At 40.0% G+C, this 26,573-nt stretch overlaps 1 long non-coding RNA gene across 1 annotated transcript in view; it reads right to left on the reverse strand.

The window, feature by feature from the left end:
* Positions 1-411: 411 nt before the first annotated feature.
* Positions 412-26,573, reverse strand: part of LOC129462725 (uncharacterized) — a 116,459-nt gene continuing 90,297 nt past the window's right edge. The window contains exons 3-4 of the long non-coding RNA XR_008650932.2: positions 3,014-3,077; positions 412-1,006 (exon numbers count right to left, since the gene is read on the reverse strand). This is a non-coding gene — a long non-coding RNA (uncharacterized lncRNA). The remainder of the gene's footprint in view (positions 1,007-3,013; positions 3,078-26,573) is intronic.

The raw sequence follows: 26,573 nt of genomic DNA on the forward strand, positions 1-26,573 counted from the left end.
AGGCCAAACTCTGACCTTTCTAAGTCCCATTCCCTGGAAACTAAGGGTCTGCAATTCACAGGTGGGGAGTGGGATCCAGCAGTTAGCAGACAAGGGTCTTGTTAAAAGCCTTCAGGGCAAAGGATTCTAAGATCATTGTTAACTCTTAGGAGATTTTCACACTTTCCCAGTCAGGAAGCTCCCCCTTCAGTCAGACTTGTAGCCTGCATGCTGCAGCCAAATCACACCTCGTGCCTCCCTTATGCTTAATGCAGAGGAGGATGGTCTGGTGTCCCACTTGAGACACTTCAAGGTGTCTCAGTGACCACAAGGAGAGATGTGGTCCTGAAGGGGACATGCCTCAGTTCCTGGGCATGCCATCTCCTAGTGCAATCCCTGTGGTCTTGTTTCCTATCTCCACGGTATCCTCCCCAACCCAGAGCAGCCTCTGACTGCAGGGCCACGCAGCTGTTCTTCCAACGTGGCTTTCATCCTATCGCCTGTGGCTCAAGCCGCTTATGTCCACCCTACCACCAATTCACGGCCCAGCAGGTGCCACTGCAGAGGGTGTCTTCTCTTCTCTGTTTCAACTCCTATCCACCCTTCAAGGCCCAGATCACATGCCACCTCCACCAGGATACCTTCTCTGCCCTTTCCAGTCCACATGGCTCTCTGAATTCCTCTGGCCCTTGGTATCAGTATGAAGCAGGCCCAAGGTAGATTAGGGCCCCTCCCCATTCCCCCGCAATTACTGAAGTCTGGTTAGCGTGAGGTGACAGTATGACGAAGTCTCTTCAGAGGCCGTAAAACAGAACTGCTTTGCTGCCTTGCGGAGCTCAGGGTCCTCCCTGGTGGAACGCTGTGATGGAGCCTCAGCCACACTTGCTTCTGAGGGATGGGAGGGGTTGTTGGACCTTGCTTTGAACTTGCCATAGGATGCTTACAGGATTTGAGGTTCAAGGTGGGGGTAGGAGAGGAGAGGCTGGCCTCTTTGTGTTGGGTTTGCAGGTCAAGCGGCAGAAGAAAGCTATTTGGGAAACACAGGTGTCTCAGTAAAGACTACTCTGTGGCTAATGCATCCCACCCGCCTCCCCAACTCTCTTTGGATCTTTCTTTGCCTCTGCTTCTGTCTCTCAGTCTCTGGGCCATGATTTCTCTGCTTTCTGCTAAAGGCAGGCTCCCAAAGACTCCTAGATGAACAATTCCAGGTATTAACCCGATGTGTGTGTGGACACAGCTTGGCACTAAGAGTGTTCTGCCACCTCATGCCGCCAGCCTGGTGCCCCTGGCTAACCCCTGCCCGCATCAGCCATAAACTCATCTTGAGATGTCAACTTGCCCCTATTCCCTCGAATTCTGGATTACGCCATACGTAACGAAGCACCCGGACTCAGAAGTTATTTTCTTTTTTTTTTTTTTTTGGTCAAGGATTATCCATATTATAAACAACAGAAAATAACCGCCTCCCGGTTATTTCCTCCTAGAAGAGGAAAGTCAGGGGGTCCAAGATGGGCCATGATGATGTCCTTCTTCAAGGGTGGCAGAGACTCCACCCAGGATGTCCTCTGATTCCCTAGGCACCAGCAGAGTAAATCAGCCACATTAAGGCATCCCAGAGTGGTGGGACAGTAGGGCAAAGGGATTTCCCAGGGTCTTGGCACCCGGTAAACTGAAGGCCAAAGGCCAGGAGAGGCGTGTCCAGGTCCAGGCGGCCACAGTCTAGGGAAGGCTGTGTTCCCAGACCCAGGCACCTCTTCTTTGCTTCTCAGCTGGACACACCTCACCTCTCTCTGGGGATCTGCCTTCTGCCCGAGGAGTTTTCGCACACAATGGTTGGCAGGCTTTGGCATTTATTTTCATCACTGTTTTCAAGGTGAATGGCATTTGTCACATTCCTTCCTGGCTGACTTTGATGTGGGGTGAATTCCCACTCCCTAATGACAGGTGAGGCGCTGGCCAGTAACACCCAGCACCCCTGGGCGGCTGTGCTCCCCCTGCCAGGCCTGGTTCCCACAGCTGCTGCTTGTTTTGGGTGTCTGTTTCAGGGACCTTAATTAAGATCCTCTTTAATGATGGAGAGAACTTCTCCAGTGATTACTGTCTCACTTTTACAGCTCTCTCAGGATCGTTCTCTCTCCCTCCTCCTTGACTCCCACAGCCTCCACCCCCCATCTCGATAGAGTCAGGCAGAGGATACAGCTTCTCAGGAGGGGATGGGGGTTCAGGTGCAGAGCTTCCCCCCAGACATTCCAGCAATGCTTGAGTGTACCACAGTGATAACATGTGAAAGCCCATGCCCTAATCACACTGTGAAACTCCAGTGGAGCACAGTGCCCGGCACACAAAAGGAACTAAATCCGTATTTGCTTGATGAGTGAAATGAGTAAAAAGATTAGCGTATGGGTGAGTTGAGTGTTGAACATGAAATACTGATGTTTGGGGCAGGATACTTCTGATTCCCTGGCTGGGAACAGTCTTAGATTCCCAGCCCGTTTTCATGAGCTATGCATTTGTGCTCATCAATCCAGAGACATGGGATCTGGTCATGATGGGGTATGCTGGGGCCAAGGGCTACGCAGAGGACAAAGCACTGGCCAGGCCTTGCAATCCCTGCTGCTGCTGTAGTTCTGCTCTGACCTTACTTATCTGGCCCCCACTCCCCAGTTTTCTTGTCTGCAAAATAGGAATATAAATCCCCAGGCACAGATAGATTGTGGAGCAGCAAGGAGACCCTGTGTGTCAAAGTGTCTGGCCAGGACCATTCAAAGTTGATACGAGTTAAAGGTGGCCTCGGCTTTTCCAGCTGAGGAATCAAGGGACTGGATGTCCTAGGACTTCAGGGCCTTGGGCTGGGCTGCAGCCTCATGGAGCCCCAAATGGGCCAGAACCTGTTCTTTGCCCTCTCCCTGGCCTGGGGCACCTGCTCTTCCTCCTCCTCAGAGCCTTACCCCTCCTTCCAGACAGGCTTCCCGCCTCCACCTCCAACCACCATCCAGCCCTCACTCCACCAGTTCTGCCCGCTGTGGCTTCCCACCTCACTTGGCCACAGCTTGTCTGTTCAAGGAGAGTACTCCTTTCTTGAAGGAAGGCCTGGAATCCTAGAATAAACATTAAGCCAGAGTCTGATCAGCTTCTTGAGGTCAAGCCCTTTGTGGGAAAGGCTGAGAACAGGCTCTTAAATTGTAAAGAAAAGGCTCCAGGCCACCCCAAGGGTCAGCTGCCAAACTAGGCCTGGAAGGAGGAGCTCCTGGTGAGCAGTCCAGTGCTCTTTCCAGAAGAACCCACAGCCAGGCCTTGTCAGGGTGGCTTAGAAGAACTCGAGGGGCAGGGGGAGGTGTGTGCATGGTGTGTGGCCAAGTGAGAATCTGGCCCCCCAGTGCTCACCTAGGGGTGCTGGTGCCCAGCTCCCATCATGTAGTGGGCACTCTATGGAGGATCCTGAGCCTCAGTTTCCCCATCTGTAAAGTGAAGGGTTGCAATGGGGAAACTTGTGGGTTCCCTCTGGCTGGGTCATCCCTTGATACCATAAAGCAGGAGCTATGGAAGTGATGGAATGTCAGAGAGCTCCCCCACCTCCTTGCCTCTGCCCCTCACACACACCTGCATACTGTGCACTCCAGTTGCCCTCACTGGGCAAGGATGACTCGTCCTGGAGCTGGTGGCTGCTTTTGGGTTTAGAGATGGGTGTGGCGGCTCATAGGCTGGGAGCCTGAAGTTGTGAGTTCTGCTCCCTGCCTGGACACTGTGGGGTCCGGCTGTGGGAAAACCATGGGCTGATTCTGAGCCCATTTCTTTATTTGTAAAATTGAGATAATAATTAGCCTCCAACCAACCACCTTCTTGTGGTTGTGGGGCAGATCTAAGGTGATCTCCTGCCCCGTTAACATGAGGGGTTATTATGACTAACCCCAGAGAACAAGTAAGAGAGTGTGAACATGGAGAAGCGCAGCCAGATCAAAGCTCAGGGGACCAGGGAGGCCAGGGGATGTAGCCCACAGGGTTAGGACTGACTTCTCTCTATAGGGGCTAATTCTGCTGCAGGTATCAGCGAGGTAAAAGAAAGAGGTATGAGGAGTGCAGGGAGGCTGGGAGGTCGAGAAGTGGTTCACAGAGCGAGGAAGTTGCTAGGTGGCCAGGAGGGAAGCAGGGCACTTCTTGGGGACATTGATGTACTGGACTTTGGTCACTGAGTGTGCTCAGTATTTGTGGATTTGACAGGATGTTTTAATCCGTGTCAAGGAAAATTTAGGGAAGATACTCAGAAAGGCTGCCAACTCATTTCTTTGACTTGGCCTTGGAGCTGAGATCCTATTTTCAGGAGCCAGGGCTCTGAACTGAGAGGCGCAGAGCCCTCCTTGCAATTCCAGTCTTCCAGCTACTCTTTGTCCTGTGCCATGTTTCTGATTTGCCTAGCACTTTCCTTCCCAGGATCTCAGAGGAGGGGCACTTTGCTATCTTGGAGCCTTTCAACACCCCAGGGAAGCAGGGAGGTGGCTGGGATCCTTATCAGGGGTGGGGAGCGGGCCTGGGGAGGGGCCACGCTGGCTCTGCTCTTTCTCCCACAGGCCTGCAGTCTGGATTTTCTGGGGCAGCTTGATTTCGGTAGTCAATCCCAGGACACAGCTGGCCCTGCTATTTAATTATTGCCAGAAAGAAAGATTTCAGATCAAATACTCTATCAGCAAAGTCATTATTTTTGGTGGTTGTCCCTTGGCTTTTAAGGACAGTTAATTATCTCACACAGGTCTCCTCTCAGTTAACTTGGCATGTGTTTCACAAATGGTTTATCTTGGAAGGTACAGCAGGAAGGAGATTTTACTGACACACACACAAATTAGGTAGGTGTTTGTATGGGTCTGCTTTAAAATATTCCCAGGCTGAAGTCACTTGTACTCTATTGCACTGGGCTCATCATTATTTCCTGGGAAGAATCTTCGTCTTGTTAGAATCTTGGTCTTGTTAGAATCTTGGTCTTGTTTTCTGGGAAGAATCTTGCTCATCTTGAGAGAGGGAACAAGTCCTTGTTAGACCTGCTTCATTCTTCCTAGACGATGTCCAGCCTCTTTGCAGTTTGACATCTGGTGGATCTCAAAGCTTTGTCACCTAGTCTTGTCATGTTCTCATGACAGTCATGAGAACCCACAGTCCCCCAATATCTACCTGAAGCTTGGCCTAAAGAAGCTCTCCTTAGACTGCATTACTCAAGCTGGGCGCAGTGGCTCACACTTGTAATCCCAGCACTTTGGGAGGCTGAGGCGAGCGGATCAGGAGGTCAGGAGATCGAGACTAGCCTGGCCAACATGGTGAAATCCTGTCTCTACTAAAAAAAAAAATACAAAAATTAGCCAGGCATGGTGGCATGAGCCTGTAGTCCCAGTTACTCAAGAGGCTAAGGCATGAGAATTGCTTGAACCTGGCAGGTGGAGACTGCAGTGAGCCGAGATTGCACCACTGCACTCCAGCCTGGGTGACAGAGCAAGACTCTCTCTCAAGAAAAAAAAAAAAAAAAAAAGCATTTGTAGATTACACCCTCCACCAGTTGCTCAGGCACCCCTATGGCTGGACAGAACCCTGTGCCCTAGCCCACCAAATAACTGCATTTCACATTAGTCAGACTCCCATAAGCCTAGCTAAGAAATGTAAGAAACAAAGTTCATGGCTGTGTCTGCTGCAAAGATGCCTCTGAGCAAATTGCTGGCTGTCTTATCCCTTGTCATCTCTGGGAGGGCTTAAGGAGCCATTTCTTTCTGTTCTCTGGGACATCAGGAATGTACGCATTTCTCCTGGGCTAGTAGTTTGCTTTAATCTTGAGGATCCTGGGAATTGTGCAGTTGATCATGTTTCATCTTGGCACTGGCTGTTAGAAATTTTAGAGCCAAATTTGTGGCCCACCCCTAGCTAATGGATCAAAGTTTATGGTATGTTTATTTTGTATTAGTCCCATCCCTGGCTCCATTTTATGGCTTTACCCTTGCTTTTACGTTTTTTTTTCTTTCTCACCTGCTTCTAATTTATGTCATCCTGCTGAATTTTATGCATCTTTGTAAACTGCCTTAAATCTTTTTGTGAAACAAAGAGGTGTATACACAAACAGATAAATAAATGCATATTCTCTCTCATTACTAGACAACATATCCTAGTTTTTGGCTTGGGAAATAGGGTCCACATAGCTGCTGATATCCTCCTGGGCCACTGTCCTTCTATAAGAGCATCCAAACAGACAAACTGTGAGCAAAGCCAATAGTCTAATCTCCCAGTGGTGAGAAGACAAAAAGCAGCCAGTAACTACACAGTAAGATAGGTGGTGTTGAGGGCTGTGACGAAAATACAGTAAGGAGGAGCAGGCATGGACAGGCTGGCCAGGGAGGAGCTCCCAGAGAGGCTATATTTGAGCAGAGCCCAGGGAAGAGAGGGAGTTGGTCAAGGAGTGAGTGGTGGAAGGACATTCCAGGTAAAGCTGTGAGGCAGGTGGAGAGTGCAGGAAGAAGCCAAGGAGGCCAGTGAGGCCAGAGCCATGTGAGTGAAGGGGAGCATAGCAGGCAACAGGGGGTGGGGACTGGACCCAGTAGGGCCTCGGAGGCCACAGGAAAGACTTGATGTTCTTCTGAGATGAGAAGCCTCTGGTGGGTTTGGCCAGAGGCGTGATGTGATCTGACTGAAGTTTCAGCATAATCATGGTGACCACTGGGGGCAAGGACGAAGCAGGGAGGAGTCAGGAGGCTGCTGTAGTAGTGCAGACAGAAGCCCGTGGGGGTAAGAACTACAATAGTGGCAGTAGAAGGTGTAAGAAGTGGTCAGAATCTGAATCTTTCTCCATACTGTGTCACCAAACTAGAAGTCTGTTTTGTCCACTCTTGTTGCCTACAGGTCCCTGTCCTTTTCACACCTCAAACAGTGCAAACTGGCTGCTTTCCACACCTCTTCATCCACAACTCTTCTGCATAACATGGCCCTTGTGAGACCCTGGACTCTGTCACTCCTATGACCCAACTCTCCAACATCTCCTCCAACCTGGCACAGGGCTCCATCAAAATCTCCCCGGCTTCTCTTGCACTGCCCACCCCTTTGAGCTTGGTGCTTCAGTTTGTCTTTGTCCTTTTCACACTCAGAAACTGCTACATAATTAGCAGGGCTCAGTGCAAAATGAAAATGTGGGTCCATGGTTCAACAATTATTAAGATATTCAAGATGGCGACAGGAGAGCATTAAACCAAGCATGTGCCCTCTGAGCACAGGTCCTGTGCGGTCAATTGCCCATGCAGCCAGCCTTTCTCACTCTACATGTTCTTGGGATAATCTCATGCATGTTGGCCTTAACTACCACATGCAGCAACGACTCCCAGGTGCATCTTTTTCTTGAGCCCCAGACCCATCTGTTGGCCCCACGTACGGACACCAACACTTTGTCATTTTTGCAGGCAACTTGAAAGCAGTAAGTTAAGACTGGACACATTATCTTCTCCCAAACCTGCTTCTTCTTGTGTGTTCTCCTATCTGCATACCTAATACATAGAAAAAAATCCTTTTCGAATACCTGTAAATTCTTTACAAAAATTGGCCATGTACAACTATGTAAACAAAATCTCAAGATATTTCCAAAACCATTATAGTGCAATAAAACTAGGAATAATAAACAAAAATAAATGTTTTTCTAAAACTAAAATCATTGATAACCATTTAAAAAATTACTAAATACTTAAACATTAATAATAAAAGACAAGATACATCAAGGCTTATGGGGTGAAGCCAAAGCTACACTCAGAGTAGAATTCATTGTTTAATTATTTTATTATAAATAAAAATTTGAAAAGAACTGGCTGAGAGTTTTATTCCTGAAACTGGAAGAGAAACAACAAAACATCAAAATAAAGTAGATGAAAAAAATGAAGCAGTAGAGAGAAAAAAATAGGATCGATACAGAAAATCAAAACAAGTCTGTATTGATTTACCTTGACAATAAATATTTATTATGTGCCTATGTCTAGGTACTGCACAAGGTCACTGAGGATGCTGAGATGAACAAAATAGATGTGAGTTTTCTACTTGTGAGATTCTTTTGAAAAGATTATTAAAAAATAGATACTTTTTTAAGACTGGCAAAAAAAGGAGTGAAAACGAATACAAATACGTAATTTTCTCAGTAAGAAAGTAGATATGTATTAGTCCATTTTCATGCTGCTGATAAAGACATACCTGAGACTGGGTAACTTATAAAGAAAAGAAGTTTAATAAACTCACAGTCCACGTGGGATCATGGTGGAAGGTGAAGGGCATGTTTTACATAGCGGCAGGCAAGAGAGAGTGAGAATCAAGTGAAACGAGAAATCCTTTATAAAACCATCAGATCTTATGAGACTTACTCACTACCATGAAAACAGTTTGGGGGAAACTGCCCCCATGATTCAATTATCTCTCACCAGGTCCCTCCCACAACATGTGGGAATTGTGGGAGCTACAATTCAAGATGAGACTTGGGTAGGAACACAGCCAAACCATATCAAGATACAACTACTTATGTAGAAGGAATTTTTAAAAATTTAATATCACATACATATTTATTTTAGTGAATTTGAAATTCTAGATGAAATGACCACTAATGTAAGTATAAATCGCAAAAATGGCTCAAGAAAAGGCAGAAGATCTAAAAGACCAATAATCACAGAAGAAAGGGCAAAGGTAGTAAAATACTTAACACCCCAAATACCCCAGGGCAGATGGTTTTATAAGTGAGATCTATCACATCTCCATAGGGCAAATATTTCTTATTTATACTTAGAGATGAAGTCCTTCCTGAGCAATTTTATGAGACTAATTTAGCTCTGATACTAAAATCTGACAGAGATGATGCCAACATATAGACCAATTTATGGAAGTGTAAAAATCCTAAATAAATTATTGAAAATTTCAGTGAAACAATGTATTAAAAGATAAAATATCATGACTAAGCATTTCAGAAGTTCAAGTCTGGTTCAGTAGTAGATATCCATACATTTATATTAATAGCTAAAGAAAAAAAAGATGATCATTTCAATAGATGCCAAAATCTTATTTGGCAAAATTCAAATTTTGTCCTTGTTATATTCTCCTAGTAAGTCATTAGAATAAGGAGAGTTTACTAAATAGACAAAAGTATCATAAAATCATTGAACATCATCCTTAATGATTAAACACTAGAAACACCACCAGAATCAAGAATAAGACAAAGATGCTCACCATCACAGCTATTATTTATCATTGTTCTGGAGGTTCTAGCCAAAATAATGAAAAAGCCAAGTAAAGAACTACATGTAGTAAATTAAAAAGGAAAAATCGTCATTATTGTGGATAATGTGAATAAATGACATATCCAAGAGAATCAGCCATCAAGTATGTAAACTGAGTTCTGTGAAGCATCCAGATTAAATTTATATTAAAAAATGAAAATCCGTAGGCTTTCTACATAGCAACAAAAACCTGTTAGAAAATTTTAATAAAATCCTTCAAAGAGCATGCTTAACTACAAAATAATTAGTAACATATTTAAAAAGAAATGTATAAGACATATATAAAAATTAAATAATTTTCTTCAAAGATATAGAAGAATATTTGAGTTAGTTAAGTGAAGAGACACAAGTTCTGGGATGGGTAGATTTAATTGTATAACAATATCAATTATTCCCAAATTGCTCCATTAATTTAATTGAATTCCAAGGAAAAACAATTCTATTTTTTTGTAAAAGAAGAAAATTAAGAGGGAATTTATTCTATGAGCAATCAAAAAGCACCATAAATCCACAGTATTGAAAATTGTATGATACAAGTACAGAAAAAGATACGTTGTTGAATGAAAGAGAATTGAAAGTGTAAGAATAGATACACATACGTACAAATGGGAAGTAAATATGTAAATAAGTGGCAATCATAATAGAAGAGGGTTTTTTTTTAAATAAATAGAGATCAGAATGTTTGGATATTCATCAAAAAAAGTACATAATAAATTGGCACTGCATTTTAAAAATTCAGACTAATTAAGTAATTAAATATGACACATGAAACATCTTACCATAAAAGTATTGGAGAATATTTGCATATTTCAATTTTTTAAGAATAACTTAAATCCTAAAATTTATAACATAAAACATTGTCAGATTTTATTAAAATCTTCTCTCTAGCAAAAGATCTAAATAGATCTAAGAAGACATATTCAAAACTAGAAATAATATTTGAATATAAATACACCTGAACAAGTCATTAATATCCACAATATATAAATAACTTTTACAAAATATTGATAATTCATAGAAAAATGGACAAAGATTATGAAGAGGAGCAATTCATAGAAATCAATGCTTAACTTCTCTAATAATCAAAGAAGTAAAAAATCGAATACAAATTTTTCAGTTTGACAGAAATGATTGAGTGCAATTGTCCAGTACTGGTGTGGGTAAATTAATGCAAATCATTAAGGCAGATTAAGTTCAAAATGTCTATCCCTTTTACTCAACAATTCCATTCCTGGGAACTTAACCTATAAAAATATTTACACAAGTGCCCCAAAGTAATATATAAGAATGTTTATTGCAGTATGGTTTGTAATAATGAAAAATTGGAAACACTCTAAAGGTTCATGAGTTGGGGGCTGATTAAATTAATTATGGTAAAATCAAGTGCCAAATCGTGCAAACGTGTACAGGGAGGGTGAGGAAATGAGAAGAAAAACTTGGCAGCAACATCAAACTCTTACTTTTGTAGCCCAGAGACCATAATCCACTTGGATAGCAGGAAATAATTTAGAATCTTCTAGGTTTAACTCTTTCATTTGATAGACGAGGGATCTGATCCCTAACCAATGGTGGTCCATCTTCTACTTGAAGCCATTGGATGGAAACCCTGGTTGTGAAACTTCCTTCGTTATGTAGAGCAAATCTGTCTCTGAAACCTACTTGTCACAAGAGAGCAGCTAAGGAGACAGGGAATGATGGATGAGAGCCAGAAGAGGCAGAGTTCAATGTAACATAAAACACTTTAGCATCACCTAAAGATCACGGGGTTGCCCCTGCGCTAAAGGTGTGCTGGCAGGGTAGCTGCTGTGGAAGTACTGTAGGAGGGATGTTTGAAAAATGGGTTTGATTCGTTGACCACCAAGGTCACTTCCATCCATATCTCATGAGTCTATGATTTCACTCATTGGACCCAGTTTGCCCTTTGGAGAAACACAGATTCAGTCTGGTCCCTATCCCCTTAAAACCCTTCAGATACTTGGAGATATTGCTCCAGTTCACTTTTAGTGTTTCTTCACCAGCTCTACATCTCCAGTTCCTTCCTTCCTTCACACACACTTCTCATATATTATGACTCCTTGACACTTCTTCCTCCAGTCCAGCTTTCTTTGGCCACTTAAAAAAAAAATTCTTCAACTATGAAACCAAGAATTTATCAAGAATTCCAGCTGTGGAATTGATAACCATTTAAAAAATTACTATCTACTTAAACATTAATAATAAAAGATAAGATATATCAAGGCTTATGGGGTGAAGCCAAAGCTACACTCAGAATAGAATTCATTGTTTAATTATTTTATCATAAATAAAAGTTTGAAAAGAGCTGGCTGATCCAATGTAGGATATGATGAGATTTTGACCTTCCTTACTCGGGACACATAGTTCCTGTTTGTAAAGTCCTAAGCTACTTCTTTGACAGCCATTTTATACAGCTGGATCATGTTAGACTCACAGAAGGGATGCCGTAAATTATTGTGAGGTTATGTGTGGCACAACTCTAGGGGGCTCTATTTACAACCTATTGTAGATTTACATATTTCCTTCAGTAATTTTCCAGCAGATGGCAGTAAAGTTTCTGAGGAAGGGGGGTGCCTTAGTTCTAAATCACACAAAGATCTTTTCTGGGCTGGCAGTGACCCTGGCTCATAATCAATTAAAAAATATTTTTGATATGAATATATTATCTTTATGGCAAACTCTCCAACATCCATCCCTCCTTTCTTCCTTCCTAAAAAATCCCAATTTTGCTCAGCTATCCACCCTTCCCCTATGTGACTTCAGCGAAGGCTCTAGGCAGTAGATCTGGATTACTATAAAAAATCAGGGCTTCTGAGTCCTGAACTACTGACATTTTGGGGCAGGTAATTATTTGTTGTGGGAGTTATCCTGCACGTTGTAGGATGTTCAGCAGCATCCATGGCATCTCTCTTTATCCACTAAATGCCAGAGCATACTCCCACCTTACCAGTTGTGACAACCAAAAATGTTTCTAGGTATCATCAAATGTCTCCTGGGGGCAAAACTGCCCTGGTTGACAACTGCTAGTCTAGAGTATCTCAGAGAAGTAAAGCTTTCACACCCACAGCTGCTTTGCCTGTCTCCTTGTTATAGGAGATGATAAATTGCCTTATCCATCTTGAATCAGGTATTTTTGTTACTTGCAGCCAAAGGCATCCCCAACTAATGCAAGGAATTACTGCTAACTCATGTCTACCCTTCCTGTGCTTATACAATTTCTTTTTTTACACCTGAAGGAAAAACTCCACACTATCTCCATTCACTTTGTTGTTGTTAGCTTTAATCCAAGTTCCAGTCTAGCAAAATACTTTAGAATCCTAATTTTGTCATCCAAATTATTAGCTATCCCTTGCAGTTTGGCATCATTTGTAAATGATGATAAGCATATCATAAATACTTTTCTGTGAGTTGTTGATTAAAAAATATTTTATCAATATTCTTTAGGTATAGTTGTTCAGCCAGTTACAAACCCGCCTAATTAACCAGTAGCCAACTCACATTTCTCCATCTTATCTACTAAGATTTCAAAAGAAACTTCTTCAAATGTCTCACTGTAGTCAGGAAGAGCCATGCCTATAGTACTTCCTGATCCTTGATTCAAATAAGTAAGTATAAACAGACTAGGTCATTTGGCATGAGCTATTTCTTGAGAACCCATGTTTATGCATGGTGATTTAGTGTGCAGAAACTGTCTAATCAGTAGTCCATTCTGGTATCTTATTGGTAAGAGATGTCACACTCATCAGTTTGCAATTTCCACATGCCATCCATCTCGCCTATGTGAAAAATATTCAACATTTGTCAATCTTCTGTTTTGTGGCCCGTCTCTAGTTCTCTATGACCTCAAAAACATTATCAACAATGGTTCAGTAATCACATTTGCAATGATATTTGGTGCTCTGAGAATTCATCCAAGACCTGAATTCATTTAAAGCCACCTCTTGTGTAAAATAACTTAAATAAAGGGGCCCATACACTTACTCAACGAAATACCACAGATGCAAAGGAGTGTCTGCTAAACACAGGGCTTATGAGCCTGGATTAGGAAACACCACAAAGAGTTATCAAACTCCACCTTGGCATCCGACACAAATAACCAGGATGATCAGCAAACTAAGGGGGAAAGAGAACCTTGGGAGAGCCCTATGCACACAATAAGTGACTCCTAATGAGAAAGAAAAATAGAGAGAACCGAGCTAAGTTGGTAACCTTCACTAGTTTGGGATACAGTTCGACCTCTTCCCTCTGACTAATTCCTTCTCTCTACTTAGTCCTGTAGCCTCCAAAGACTTTATTGATATGGAACCCTGGGAAGGAGCCTGCAGTGATGTCAGGGCCCAATGAGTTGAGTGAGCAACTGTAGCAGATGTCAGCCTGGGGAGATGAGCTGGGACCAACAGAAATTACAATGTCAGCCTATAATCCCTGCACTTTGGGAGACCGAGGCAGGAGGATCACTTGAGCTCAGGAGTTCGAGACCTGCCTGGGCAACATGGCAAAACCCCATCTTTACAAAAAATTAAAAAATTAGCCAGGTGTGGTGGCACACACCTGTAGTCCCAGCTACTTGAGAGGCTTAAGTGGAAGGATCGCCTGAGCTCAGGAGGTAGAGGCTGCAGTGAGCTGTCATCACACCACTGTACTCCAGCCTGGGTGACAGAGAGACCCTGTCTCAAAAAAAAAAAAAAAAAAAAGAAGAAAGGAAAGAAAAGAAGAGAAGGGAAGAAGGGAATCCCAAAGGGATGACACTCTGGCTCTGGCTGTCCTTGACTATGGGGAGATGGAAGAGTCTGCATCGCAGAGAGCCACATTCTCCTCCAGGTTTAGCGTAGAGGCAGGGGAAGGATTTTGCAGGTTCAGGCTGATCAGGTTTTAGTGTCTCTGTCATCTAAATACTGAATATTGGCTATATATGCCATGGAGGGATGCTGACCTCAATCCACACCAAGAAAATGCCATCGTACCCACAGTCTGCTGTAGAGGGGAGATGGATCTGCAATTCTTCTCATTCCCAGGCCAGACTCTCGTTCCCCACCTGAAAAGCGGTTAAGAGGGCTGGAACCAGAATCAAACTGATTGGGTTCAAATAATGGTTCTCCTAGTTATTAGCTATGAAACATTAGGCAAACCACTCAACCTCACTGAGTTTCATTCTCCTTGCTGGAAAAGAAGAATGTGTGCAGGATGCTTGGTGCGATGTTAGCTACTGTTGCTCTTAAATCACCTGCTTTGGAAATCTCCTCCTTGCAGAGGCTGTTGACAGAAGAAAAAGTCAAGGCATTCTGAACTTGGTCCTCAAAAGAAAACATTGGTCCTGGGGTTTATATAGTCTGATGAGGAGGGTTGAAGCTGAAACAGAGCCATGAAATCAAAGGTTCAAGTGATTTCCTTTGTTGCTGAAGGTGAGTTCTTGGATTCACTCTTGAGCAATGACCATTCTGACTAAGCAAAGCAAAGGCAATGGATTTCCAAAGAGCTGAGTTTCTCTGCATAACAATGTTAACAGGTTATCATGAATGAGGGTGGTGGAGGTGGAGAGGGGTGGACAGAATTACACTCTGTAGACAGATTTACTTCCTTTAAAGGAATGCCTCTTTCACAATGACTGGATTAGGCTGTCTTACTTGGTATCATACTACTTGTTCTCAGGAGGTATTTCTATGCTACTCTTCAAGCATTTGGTCACAGATCTGGGAGGGGACCCTAAAGATGACAGAAAGCCTGTGCAGGCTTGGTCAACAGGGTTGCTGAAGGAAGGATGAAAAAGAAAGGGTTTTGGCTTGGCTAAGACTATTAATAGGTCACAGAAGATGTTTTTCAAGACTAAATAATCTAGAATTTGGGAAATGTCTGGACCTGAAACTTTCTGTTCAGATATCTTTTAAGGGCCAAAGGGCAAGACTGTATTCCCATGGATGGGACTGGGGTTTTCTTGAAGGAAGCTATTTTCCATTGTCAATCATGCTTATGGAGGGTTAATCATAGGGCTAGAAAATAAAAACTTTGAAGGTGGACCTTAGCATTAAGGGAGGGAAACTGCCTTCTGTCTGTAGGCCTTGGGATATGACTCAACTGGATCTTGCCTTGGCTGTCACACTGAAGGACACTTCCTTTGGCATCACCTTAGTGACAAGTAGCACACGGGGACAGGGCACGCAGGTCAGCCTCTACTCCAGCAAGGCAGGCCAGAATCCAGGAAAAGAGGAAGGCAGCAGAGGGTCCCCATGAAGGATACTGGGCCCGTGGACTCTGATGGAAGCCATTGATAATATTCAGTGTAAACCCCTTGGGTGATAATCCCGCCTGTCATAGCCTACCTTTCAGCCAGCTTGTGTTAAATTCTATATCCCAATCTCATTTCAGCAGAGGAATGGCAGGAGGGTGCTATTCCCACATTTGGGAAAGAGATGGTACAAGGAGAGCAGGAGTATCTAGAGGGAAGCTGATCTTGAGCCTACCAAAGGCAACACATTGAACATGCATTGTTCCAGAGCTAGATGATATATGGGGTGGGAAGAACACAGGAGGCAATGGGTGAACACACCAATATTTCTGAGGAAGTCCAAACAGAGTGGGCAAGGGACAGGAGCTCTGACTTCTGTGATTTGGGGATTAAAGGGAAGTGTGGCTTCGTAAGTTGGTAAAGCCTGGAGTGTCAGGGTATGTACCTGGGTCACCTTCTGGCTGCATGGCTGTGTGCAAGCTACTTATCCTTCCAAGTCTCAGTTTCTCCATCTGGGAAATGGGGCTAATAATAGTGACTGCCTCATAGAATTTTTGTGAAGATTAGATAAGCCATGGTAATAACCCAATAAATAGTACTATTGATATTATCATTACTAATCCCAAGAGTGCTGGAAAAGGGGAATTAGTGCACTAAGCAAAAAACTATTATAACTAATTGCCAGAATTCACACGAGATGTATAGACAGGGCTGCTGTATAAAGAAGAGGAGTTCTTAGCTCATCACTGACTCAGACATGAGAAGACCATTCCACTGGAAGCTTTCAGGCTGCCTCTTCCTCTGCAAACCCACAGGACTGAGTCCTGCAGCAGCATCTCAAGGCTTTGCGTCTCACCTTCCCTAGAGAAACACTGGCAGAAATCCATTTGCAGAAGCCCAGAGATGATTCAGATGAGAGGCTGACCCAGCAAACTCTGCTGGAAATGGGTGCCCAGGATTTAGTACTAACCTGCCTTGACCCATTCTCCAACTTGACTTTAGTAGAGACAGCAGGACAATATTTTTTACTGTAATTCCATCTGGATTCCTCAGTAGACAATCACACCCGTGCCACTTGACCCTGAGTGTCATGCTGACCTGGAAGCCATTGGCCGCCCTTCCTGCCTGCTCACCCCCAGCTCTTTCCAACCAGGTGGCCTGTGGGATTCCTTTGGGTATCCTGGCTCCTGCCATGTGGCCCTGCTTGCTGTCCTAGAGAGATTCCCTCCCCAGCCACCCTGGCTTCCCTCATGGGGGGACTGCGTTCTAAAAGTTTCTGCACACCTGCACCCCCAAATAGTCTGACTAAAGTGCCCCTCCGCGGTACTCTGTCAATACATTATGCTCACTTTTATCATATCATTCTGAACAATCACTGACTTTCAGGTCTTTTCTCCCACTGGAACACACACTGTTCGGGAGGAATGGACCGTGTCTTCTACCTTCATTTATTCCTATTTCTAACTCGGTATTTAGACTTCTTTAAACATGTGCTAAATAAACTCATGAGCAAGTGAAATGAACTCAAGTATAGAGAAGTTGAAATAGAAAATGTATTCATTCACAAATTCATTCAAGCATTGACTGAGCACCTACTGTCTGCCAGACACCCCTCCAGGCACCGTAGACACAGCGGTAAACAATAGACCCAGTCCCTGCCTGGCGCATGTGCATTCTGGTGTGGGGGACAGTAGGAAAATGAACATATGGCAAGATCTCAGTTGACAATGTGTGTTTGCGGATCACGAGGTCAGGAGATCGAGACCACGGTGAAACCCTGTCTCTACTAAAAAATACAAAAAATTAGCCGGGCGCGGTGGCGGGCGCCTGTAGTCCCAGCTACTCGGAGGCTGAGGCAGGAGAATGGCGTGAACCCGGGAGGCGGAGCTTGCAGTGAGCCGAGATTGCGCCACTGCACTCCAGCCCGGGCGACAGAGCGAGACTCTGTCTCAAAAAAAAAAAAAAAAAAAAAAAAAAAAAAAAAAAAATAAAGCAAGGAAAGATGAGGCAAGCTGTAATTATTGCACTGAGCATTTTTAAGACTTTTTAAAAGTAAAAATATTGTAAATATTCAATAAAAGTACAAGAAAAAAGGGAAAAAACAGCTCAATTATTAATATATTTTGAAAGCAAATAACGGGGTTTATAATTCTGGATTAAAATTTTTTAAATGTCTGAAATGATCAGAAAGATAGAAGAAGCAAAAATGTTAAATTATTTCATCTTTCATAAGAGGACTACAAAGTTGTTGCTTGGTCTTTGTTTTTTAAAGTTATTTAATTTCTTTATGCACATACACAGATAATTTTCCATAAAGAAATAAAGGTTTCTTTTGGTTTTGTTTAGCATCTTTTCCCTCTTTTCTTCTCCCCTCCTTCTTTAATAGCACGTGAACTCATGGTACTGAACTAGTATGTAAAGGGAATCCAGTATGTTACCTTCCATATTTTTCTCCATGCTGAGGTGATCATTTACATTGCACGTATACGTGTGCAGACACACACACACACACACACACACACAATGCATAATGAGTTTTCTGTTGTTTTTTGTAAAAATATAAACAGGGAATATTATATACTCTTTTCCACACCTTGTTCAGGTAAAACCTCAGGTAAATCCCTCTAGGGTGAAAGGTAAATTTCTAGTCTCATTTTTCAAAAACAGCTATATAATATTCCATGGTAGGGCTGAACCATATTTTCTCAGCCATCTCCTTATTTATGGGCATTAATTTTACTTCCAGGTTTTAATTTTGTTGCCACAATAACAACGCTGCAATAAATGTCTTTAAATATATACCCTTATATACTAGTGCTCTTAATGTTATGGCTAGATTCCCAGAAGTGAAATTATTAGGTTATAGGCATATATATGTAAATTTTATAGGCACTTGCAGATTGCTTTTCATAAAACCATAACATTTCACATTGCCACCAACAATGTTAGAGTTATTTGCCTCCACATCTTCTCTAGAAATAGGTGTTGTTGAATAAAGTGACATTTCGTTATTATTTGCATCTGTATTTCTCTATTTACTAGGAATTTAGATTTTGTTCTTGGGTTTTAGTAATTTGATGAATATAATTTTTAAGTAAACTCATAATTTTTTTTGCATCTATTTTCATAAAACTAGCTGGGAAGTGCTTACTCATTTTTTATTCTTTGGAAGAGTTTGTGTAACACTGATGTTATTTCTTCCTCAAATGTTTAGTGAAAATTCCTGGACTAGAGATTTCTTTATTGGAAGGTTTCAAATCATAGATTCAATGTTTAAGACATATGTAGTATGTACGTAGTATACATGTAGTAGAACATTTGGATGTTCTGTTTCTTCTTATGCCCTCTTTGGTCAGTTAGATTATCTAGCAAATTGTTCGTTTAAGTGAATTATTTTGGCATAAAGTTGTTCATAATATGATTTTATTATCTTTCCAATGCCATTAGGATTTGTGCCCAGACTCCCCTTAAAGGGGTTATGGTGAAGCTGTAATAAAGTATCCTTTTGATTACTGAATTAAAAGTCTCATGCTCTACTGACTGAGCTAGCTGGGCAGCCTAATTACTGAGTTAATAATTTGTATTCCTCACTTTTTTCTAAATAAGCTTTGGTAGAGACTTCCTAATTTTTACTGGACTTTCAGAGAATAAACTCATTTACTTTCTCTATTATATGTTTACTTTCTCTTTCATTGATTTCTGCTCTCATCTTTATACTTCTTTCCTTTTACCCTTTATGTATTTAATTTTTGTTTCTTTTTCTAAATTCTTAAGATGGATACTTATTTAATGTTCAGCATTTCTTTTTAAATATATGCATTAAAAGTGTCCATTTCCCTGGCACATGTATACCTATGTAACAAACCTGCACGTTCTGCACATGTATCCCAGAACTTGAAGTATTAAAAAAAAAACAAAAAACAACAACAAAAAAACTTAAAAAATACCTGTCGAATGGCCGGGCACGGTGGCTCACGCCTGTAATCCCAGCACTTTGGGAGGCCAAGGCGGGCGGATCACCTGAGGTTGGGAGTTTGAGACCAGCCTGACCAACATGGAGAAACCCCACCTCTACTAAAAATACAATATTAGCCAGGTGTGGTGGCACATGTCTGTAATCACAGCTACTAGAGAGGCGGAGGCAGGAGAATCGGAGAATCACTTGAACCTGGGAGGAGGAGGTTGCGGTGAGCCGAAATCGCGCCATTGTACTCCAGCCTGGGCAACAAGAGTGAAACTCCATCTCAAAAAAAAAAAAAAAAAAAAAAAAAAACACCTGTCTATTTCCCTTAAAGCATAATTTTAGCTGGATTTCACAAATTGTGATGTATTATATCTTCATTACACAGTTAATTTTTTTTCTAATTTTTGTTGTTACTCTCTTTTGGTCCATGAGTTATTTACATACATATATTTTAATTCCCAACATTTAGGGTTTTTCCTACTTTTCTTTTTGTTTTTGGTTTTTAACCTTATGATGATCAAGCACATGATCTGTTTTATTCTATCTTCACAAATTCATTGATTGAGGCCTTCTTTATGGCCCAGCATTTTTGGAAAATATTCCATATGATCCTTAAAACATTTGACTTTTGAAAATCTTTGATACAATGAATGCAACTGTTAATTAGGTCACACTTGTTAATCACATTTTTTCAAATTTTCTAAAATCTTCCTGATTTTTGTCTTCTTGTTCCATCAGTTACCAACAGAGATGTGTTGAAATTTCCAACTCATAGTTGGAATTGTTTATTTCTCATTGTGGTTTAGTCCATTCCTCTCATATATTTTGAGGCTAATTATTAGATGTTCACAAATTTAGAATTGTTATGTCTCACTGCTGCATTGACACTTACTTACTGTGAAATGTCTGTCTACTAGTTTTTTTTTTGCCTTGAAATCTATTTTCTTCCTGTTATTAATATAGCTACACCAACTTTCTTTTAGTTAACTTGCATGGTATATCATTTTCCATCCTTATACTTTCAATATTCTTTTGTTCTTGTTTTAAAGTCTCTCTCTTATAAGAACCATATTGTTGTTGCTGCTGCTATTGTTTTAATTTAGTCTTACAATCTTTGACTTTTGATTAAAGGTTTTAGTTCATTTCCATCTAATCTAATATATTGGGATATGTATCTACCATATTACTGTTTGTTTTTTATTCAAACCAATTGTTCTGCTTTTATTTACTTAACTTTATTGCCTTCTTTTGCATTAAACAGTATCTTCTAAGACTCCATTTTCTCTTTTTTCACCTATTTGGTACACAATCTTTCATTATTATTTTAATAGAAAATCAGCAAGGATATAGAAGATTACAACATATATTAACACTAGAGATTATCATAAATATTATTGATCTGTTTCAGGCAATGTAAGGGCCATAAAGGCCTCCCATCCTGGCTTTTTCTTATTGTTCCCATGTGTTTTAATTTCACATGTTTTGTACTCCACAAGACCTTATTATTACTGTTATGTAGAGTCAATATTTACTTAGATTAATTCTGCTATTTACTTCCCTGAAGGTAATTTGTCTTTCTACCCTGGATCTTTTAAGATTTTTTTTTCTTTGGTTTTCATTCTTGGCAGTTTTACTATGAAGTGCATAAGTGTGTTTTTTTCTTGCAGTTATCATTCTTAGAGTTCATAGTGATTATTGACTCACTGGTTTTCTTAAAATATTGCTTCTGCTCCATCTCTTTCTCCTCTCCTTCTGGGTCTCTAATTACATGCATGTTATGTCTTTTCACTAGGTTCCATATGTCTTTTATGCTCTTTTCTGCATTTCTATCTTTTTTTTTCTCTTCATGATTCAATCCAGACGTTTCCACTCATATATCTTTCAGTGTAGTAATCCTCTTTTCAGCTTGGCTCAATCTACTTGTAAAGATATTGATTGAGTTTTAAATATCAGTTATTGTGCTTTTCCACTAATAGGGTCTTTAATGTATGTAAGTGCAATAACTAAAACATAAAGGTGGAAGGGTAAAGCGGCCTATATAGTGGTAATGTTTCTACATTCCACTCAAAATGCTAAAATATTGATTTTAAGAACACCGAAATGTTAAGCATGTTTTTTTAACCCTACAGCAACCACTAAAGGAACAGCACAAAAATATGTTCAAAACACGATAAGTACATTAGAGTAATTTTGAAGGTTTAAATAACTCAGAAGAAGGCAGGAAAGAAAAGCAGAAGAACAAAAATGAGAGAACAAACACAACAAGCAAATGTTAAATCCCAAGATATTAGTAATTATGCTGGATATAAGTGGTCTAAATGTGCCAATGAAATCACAGAGCTTGAAAAATGGATTAAAAAGCATATGCTGTCTACAAAATATTTACTTCAAGGATAATAATATAAGTAGGTTTAAAATAGAAAGATGAAAAAGATAAACCATTCAAACATCAATCAAAAGACAGTTGAAATGGCTTTAATAATATCAGATATAAGAGGCTTCAGAGCAAAGAAAGTTACCAGGGCATTATATAATGATTAATGTTCAACTAATCAAGAAGACATACCAATCCTAAGCGTATATACATTTAATATCATAGCTTCAAAATATATGAAGCAAAAGCTAATGTAACTACAAGAAGAAATAGATAAATCCAAAATTATAGTTAGAGACATTGCATTTTTCTCTGAGAAACTGATAGAACTTGTAGATAGAAAAACCAGTAAGGATATAGAAAGACTGAACAAGATCATCAACTGACTACATTTAATTAACATTTATAGGACACTCATTCAACAACAGCAGAGTTCACATTCTTTTCAAGTGCTCATGGACTATTTGCCAAGATAGACCTATCATGAGTCAGGTAATAAAGCTTAATTAATTTAATGAGTTAAAATTATGCAAAGTATGTTGTTTGGCAATATGGAATTAACTAGAAGTCAGTACTAGAAAGATAAATGGAAAATTTCCAAATACATAGAAATTAATGTACTTCTAACTAATATATGGGTAAAGAAAAAGTCTCAAGGGATATTAAAAATATTTTGAAATAAACAAAAATAAAAATATAATCTAAAAATTTAGAATGCAGCTAAAGCAATGTTTAGAGGGAAATTAATTGCCTCATATTCCTATATTACAAAAGAAGAAATATTTCAAATCAATAATCTAAATTTACACATTTAAGAAACTGGAAAATTAGGAGCAGAATAAGCTTAGTACAAGCAGAAATAAAGACATAATAAAGATAAGAGCAGACATCAATGAAATTTAAAATAAAAAAATCAAACAAGCCAAACTTGATTCTTTATTTCCCTGTAGTGTGTGCTGACTTGATCAGAGGAGTAAAGGAGAAGAATCTCAAAGTGAAAGGACCAGTTCGAATGCCTACCAAGACTTTGAGAATCATTACAAGAAAAACTCCTTGTAGTGAAGATTCTAAGACATGGGATGGTTTCCAGATGAGACTCCACAAGCGACTCATTGACTTGCGCAGTCCTTCTGAGATTGTTAAGCAGATTACTTCCATCAGTAATGAGCCAGGAGTTGAGGTGGAAGTCACCATTGCAGATGCTTAAGTCTTTAACTATTTTAATAAATTGATTACCAGTTGTTAAAATAAAATGAGATAACATACCAATAAAAGGCCAGGTACAGTGACTCATTTCCTGTAATCCCAGCACTTTGGGAGGCCAAGGTGGGCAGATCACCTGAGCTTAGAAGTTCGAGACCATCCTGGGCAACATGGTGAAACCCCGTCTCTACTAAAATACAAAAAATTAGCCGGGCCTGGTGTCGCGCACCTGTAGTCCCAGCTACTCAGGAGGCTGAGGCACGAGAATCGCTTGAGCCTGGCAGGCAGGCAGAGTTTGCAGTGAGCTGAGATCAGGCCACTGCCCTCTAGCTTGGGCTACAGAGTGAGACTCCATCTCAAAAAAAAAAAAAACCCCAATAAAAATGATAAAATTAATGTTGCCAGCAAGACATAGAAAAAAAGAGGGAATATCCAAATTACCAATATCAGTGCTGGAAGGGTATAACACTACAGAACTTGCAGTCGTTAAAAGGATAATAAGGAAATAAACAACTCTAAATACATAATTCCATAACTTTAATGAAATGAACAAAATCCTTGAAAAATGAAAAATACCAAAATTCAACCAAGATTAAGTTGATAATCTGAAGAGTTCTATAACTATTAACTAAATTGAATTTTGTTAAAAAGCATCTCAAAAGGAAGTCTCCAGCCCTAAATCATTTCATTAGTGAATTTTAAACATTTAAAGAAGAAATAACATATATATAATTCAGTATAGATAACATACATATTGAATTATATGAATATATAATTCAGTATAGATATATATTCAATTATATGTGAATATGTAATTGAATATATAACATGTATGTTATATATATTGAATTTTATAATTATAAATTTACGTAATTTATATCGAGTTATGTAATAATAATGTATGTGTAATTTTGATAGCTTTGCGGGTACAAGTGGTTTTTGGTTACATGGATAAATTACATGGTGATGAATTCTGATGAATTTTAGTGCACCCATCACTCAAGCAGTGTACATTGTACCCAATATATGGTTTTTTATCCCACACTTGTCACCCACTCTCCCACTTCTGAATCTCTAAAATCCGTTATATCATTGTGTATGCCTTTGCATACTCATAGGTTAGCTCCCACTTACAAGTGAGAGCATATGCTATTTGGTTTTCCATTCCTGAGTTACTTCACTTAGGATAATGGCCTCCAGCTCCGTCCAAGTTGCTGCAAAATACATTATTTTGTTCCTTTTTATGGTTGAGTAGAATTCCATGGCGTATATATACCACCTTTTCTTTATCCACTCATTGGTCAATGGGCACTTAGGTTGGTTCCATATCTTTGCAATTGTTAATTGTGCTGCAATAAACATACATGTGCCTGTGTTTTTTCACATAATGACTTCTTTTCCTTTGGGTAGATACACAGTAGTGTGATTGCTGTATCAACTAGTATATCTACTTTTAGTTCTTTAAGGAATCTCCACACTGTTTTCTGTAGAGGCTGTACTAATTTACATTTCCATCAGCAGTGTATAAGCATCCCCCTTTCATCACGTTCATGCCAACATCTATTGTTTTTTGACTTTTTAATAACAGACATTCTTGCAGGAGTAAGATGACATCTCATTGTGGCTTTAATTTGCATTTCCTTGGTGATTAGGGATGTTGAACATTTTTTCATATGTGTATTGGCCATTTGTATATCTTCTTCTGAGAAAAGTCTATTCATGTAATTGGCCGACTTTTGAAAGAATTTTTTTTTTCTTGCTGATTTAAGTTCCTTGAAGATTCCAGATACTAGCCCTTTGTCAGATGCACAGTTTGCAGATATTTCTCTTCCATTCTGTGGGTTCTCTGTTTACTCTGCTGATTATTTCTTTTGCTGTGCAGAAGCTTTTTAGTTTAAACAGGTCTCATTTATTTATTTTTGTTGTTGCATTTGCTTTGGGATTTTAGTCATGAATTCTTTGCCTAGACCAATGTCCAGAAGAGTTTTTCCAAGATTATCTTCTAGAATGTTTATGGTTTCAGGTCTCAGATTTAAGTCTTTGATCCATCTTGATTTGAATTTTGTATAGAGTGAGAGATAGGGATCCAATTTAATTCTTCTGCATGTGGCTAGCTAGTTTTCCCAGCATCATTTGTCCTTTCCCCCAGTTTATGATTTTGTATGCTTTGTTGAAGATCAGTTGGTTGTAAGTATTTGGCTTTATTTCTGGTTTCTTTATTATGCTCCATTAATCTGTGTGCCTGCTTTTATACCAGTACCATGCTGTTTTGGTAACTTTTGCCTTATACTATAACTTGAAGTCTGGTAATGTAATGCTTCCAGATTTATTCTTTTTGGTTAGGATTGCTTTGATTATTTGGGCTCTTGTTTGGTTCCATATAAATTTTAGGATTTTTTTTCTAATTCTGTGAAAAAATGACGTTGGTATTTTGATAAGAATTGCATTGAATCTGTAGATTTCTTTGGGCAGTATGGTCATTTTCACAATATTCATTCTTCCATCCGTGAGCATGGGATGTGTCTCCATTTGCTTGTGTCATCTATGATTTCTTTCAGCAGTGTTTTGTAGTTCTCCTTGTAAAGATCTTTCAATTTCTTGGTTAAGAATATTCCTAGGTGCATATGTATACCTAGGAATATATATATATACATACATATATATGTATGTATATTTTGCAGCTGTTGTAAAAAGGATTGAGTTCTTGATTTGATTCTCAGCTTCATTGTTGTTGGTACATACCAGTGTTATTTATTTGTATACATTGATTTTGTAACCTAAGACTTTACTGAATTCTCTTATCAAATCTAGGAATCTTTTGGAAGAGGCTTTAGGGTTTCCTAGGTATACAATCATATCATCAGTGAACAGTGATAGTTTGACTCCCTCTTTTCCAACGTGGATACCTTTTATTTCTTTCTCTTGTATAATTGCTCTGGCTAGGACTTCCAGTATTATGTTGAATAGAAGTGGTGAAAGTGGGTATCCTTGTCTTGCTCCTGTTCTCATGGGGAATGCTTTCAACTTTTCCCCATTCAGTATGATGATGGCTGTGGGTTTATCATATATGGCTTTTATTATTATGAGTCCCTTGTATACCTAGTTTGTTGAGGGTTTTCATCATAAAGAGATGCCAGATTTTATAGAGCACTTTTTCTGCATCTATTGAGATTATCATATGGCTTTTGTTTTTAATTCTGTTTATGTGATGTATCACATTTATTGACTTGTGTATGTTAAACCATCCCTGCATCCCTGGAATGAAACTCACTTGATCATGATGTATTCTCCTTGTGATGTGCTGTTGGATTTGGTTAGCTAGTATTTTGTTGAGGATTTTTGCATCATATTCATCAGGGATATTGGCCTCTAGTTTTCTTTTTATCTTTTTTTTTTTTGGTATGTCCTTTCCTGGTTTTGGTATCAGGGTGATACTGGCTTCATAGAATGATGTAGGGAGGATTCCTTCTTTCTCAATCTTTTGGAAGAGTTTCAGTAGGATTGGTACCAATTCTTCTTTGAATATCTGGCAAAATTCAGCTGTGAATTCAT

Source organism: Symphalangus syndactylus, chromosome 14 (assembly GCF_028878055.3).
Source record: "Symphalangus syndactylus isolate Jambi chromosome 14, NHGRI_mSymSyn1-v2.1_pri, whole genome shotgun sequence".
In the NCBI taxonomy this organism is placed as follows: domain Eukaryota; kingdom Metazoa; phylum Chordata; class Mammalia; order Primates; family Hylobatidae; genus Symphalangus; species Symphalangus syndactylus.